Below are 3,279 nucleotides of genomic sequence, written 5' to 3'. Positions count from 1 at the left end.
ATTTCTCAACTGCTTTTCTAATTTGCAGGTAAAGAGAAACAAATAGCAGTACTTAAAATCTGTCTCTCAGTTATATCTAGCTAGTGTCCTCATCTCTGGCATTTTAGTGTATGGCCTCTGCTGGTGGAAAGCAAACTGAATGGGTAAGAATTAAGGCCACTACGTACAATTCAAGGTTTCTAATCCAATATTGTTTCTAAATAAAATACACGCTACTTTTGTCAAGTTGCTTGAACCTTCTCCATCTGAGGACATCAGAAAGGAAAGAACGTACGTACTGCAACTTGATGAACCCAAAATGTTGCATTTGAGCCTGCTGAAGAATGGTAAGTTGACTGATTTGTATTCATTTATTTTCTTTTCATCAGGGAATTTTGCAGTTCCATCCAAAAAATGGGATAAGAGAAAAGGAAGTATGGAAGGCTTCTTTTCTGACCTAATTGACACTTTAAGTGGCATCTCAAAATGAAGCATGAAAAAACGAGATCCACCAATTTTTAACTTCAATGAAATAGTAGTTGCCACCGAGAACGTCAATCTTAAAATTAAGGTTGGAGAAGGGGGATTTGGACTAGTTTATAAGGTAAGTAAATTGGCTTTGAAATGCTTTTGTATTGCAAATAAAACTGCATGTCTTGATCTATTATGGAGTATGGACTGTACTTTCAGGGAAAGCTTCAAGATGGACAGGAAATAGCAGTAAAAAGACTTTCTAGCAGCTCAGGGCAAGGCATAGAAGAGTTTAAGAATGAGATCACATTAATTTTGGAACTCCAACACAGGAATCTTGTCAATCTCCTGGGCTGCTGCATTGAAGGAGAACACAAGTTACTGATATATGAATACATGCCCAACAAGAGCTTGGATTCTTTTCTTTTTGGTTGGTTTCATTCTGCATGAACTGTCTGATCTGTTCTCTTGCAAGTGCCTGTTATGTGATATTGCTACATTGATGTGGAACTGACCTTGTTCATTATCTTCTTAATGGGTGAATTGGCTAGATCCAACTAAAAGAGGACAGCTATGTTGGGCTAAACGTTTCCACATTCTCCTTGGCATTGCAAGAGGATTTGTTTATCTCCATCATGATTCTCGCCTAAGGTTATTCATTGAGATCTCAAAGTCAGCAATATTCTATTGGATGAAGATATGAACCCAAAAATTTCTGACTTTGGGTTGGCGCGAATTTTCCACGTCCCTTGCCAATACTCACAGAGTTGTGGGAACATTGTAAGCATCCTTCCTTCTCTACCGGCCAGCAATTGATTTCCTGCTCCCTCTGAACCTTATTTTTGTTAATGCAGCGGTTATATGTTACCTGAGTATGCCATGGGAGGAATATTCTCTGAGGAATCTGATGTGTTCAGTTTCGGAGTTTTGCTGCTCGAGATTGTTAGCAGCAGGGGAACACAAGCCCTGATTATCGCGAAAGCCACAAACATCTAAACGTTCTTGGTTATGTATGTTCACAAGCTGACCTTATAAAGTGCAAAAACTTCCAGTCATCTTTAAAGTTACACATTTACGAGCTCTCTAATTTTTGTTTCAGGCATGGCATTTTTGGAGTGAAGGCAGGCCACTTGACTTGATTGATTCAGAACTGGCTGTTGCTTCTTCATTTTCCCCATCAGAAGTAATGAGATGCATACATGTTGCGCTTCTTTGTGTTCAGGACAATGCCATGGATAGGCCGACCATGCCAGACTTGATTCTCATGTTAGGCAGTGAAACAGGTCGTTGTCCAACCTAAGCAGCCAACTTTTACCTTGCGAAGCTCATTGACCTATGAATTTCAGCCGCAAATTGACGATATATGCTCCACAAATGAGGTCACAATGACAAGGGTTGAAGGGCGTTAGCTGAATTCTAGTTTTATCTTTGTAATTCAATGAACTTTATTAACTTATACTCCATTACTCTTCTAGTCTCGATCTGTGTCGATCATTTTGACATGAAACATGCTATGAAAGATTGCAAGCTAGCCACATACAATTAAAAGGAGATGGGGGAGACTTATTACACTAATTTAAATACTAGATGAACCATGCACCCACCATATTTGGCCTCAAATTCAACCAAAAAAATTCTCTCATCCACATGAGAGTTATCTATATATGGTCCGCATGTAATCCTATACGAGCAATCCTATATGCAAATTTTGTATAAATGAGCAATCCTATATACCAAATTCATGGTCATCAATCTTACATGTATACATGGAATTGACATATAGAATTACTCGTTTATATAGAATTGACATAAAATTGTAAGATTTTATGTGAACCACATGGAGATGACCTGATTTTATGTGGACCACATGCAGATCGGATTACTTGTGATGCGAGAATTACGTACCCCTTTTCAACCATATCATCAAAACTAGCTACTTTAAATAGTATTTTGTAAAGACGCTAAGAAAAAAACAACTTTTTGACACGAGTGGATTGGGTGTATAGCCAGGTCAAAATAATATAATATAATGATTACCCAATAAGTTCTCAATTTGTTGTTGGCTCTTAATGTTATGGAAGGGTTGGTGGTTTGTTTCAAAGTCCAGATTATGAAAAATTTGTTAATGATCAGTCAAGTCATTAGATTCATATATTAGTACATGGTGAGTAACGTTTCATTATTTATGTAGAGAATAAAAATAGCCGTCTTTCCAAACGCACTCTGACCTACTTGCAATGGAGAATCAAAATAATTGATCATTTTCAAGTCATGATCGCGATTTGATAAGGACAAATATGGTTTTTTGAAATTAAATAAGAATGTATGGGACATGTTCGGTTGGTCAAAGGTCAATGACAATTACTGAAATAAAACATAATCCATATGATTCTAAAAGAACTAAGGAATGCAATGCCTTTGATGGTAAATAAATGTATAAAGAAAGAACCAAAAAAATTTATTACCAAATCTTAATTGATTTGATAAAGAAATCAGATGAGTTTATTTTAAAAATTACATAAGAATGTATATGGTGACCTGTTGAGTTGGTCAACGATAAGTACTAAAATAAAACACAAAATAGAATGCGTGCATTTGATGGCAATAACTGATCAATAAAGAAGAACATGTGTGCACCACGACAAGGGTTTCACTTTTCCTTGGTGCATCAATTGCCTATATGAATGACTTTATAGTTTGTGCACATATCCGTCTTTCATTACAATATTACATGCCTTGCTTACTCCCTATTTGTTTGAACACTGCTTAATTGGAAATGAATATGAGATTTTATCATTATCATATTTGGTATGAACATTTTCAGAAATG

At 36.3% G+C, this 3,279-nt stretch overlaps 1 pseudogene across 1 annotated transcript; it reads left to right on the top strand.

Moving 5' to 3' along the window:
• Positions 1 to 225: 225 nt before the first annotated feature.
• LOC147298693 (G-type lectin S-receptor-like serine/threonine-protein kinase At1g61500) lies at positions 226 to 1,987 on the top strand (annotated as a pseudogene). The gene is made up of 6 exons (XR_015120076.1): positions 226 to 270; positions 369 to 583; positions 670 to 880; positions 1,002 to 1,230; positions 1,305 to 1,460; positions 1,550 to 1,987. The product of XR_015120076.1 is annotated as a G-type lectin S-receptor-like serine/threonine-protein kinase At1g61500 (transcript).
• The last annotated feature ends 1,292 nt before the right edge of the window (positions 1,988 to 3,279 follow it).

Source organism: Dryas octopetala, chromosome 1, assembly GCF_963921425.1.
Source record: "Dryas octopetala chromosome 1, drDryOcto1.1, whole genome shotgun sequence".
In the NCBI taxonomy this organism is placed as follows: Eukaryota; Viridiplantae; Streptophyta; class Magnoliopsida; order Rosales; family Rosaceae; genus Dryas; species Dryas octopetala.
This window is presented reverse-complemented; position numbering and strand designations above follow the sequence as displayed.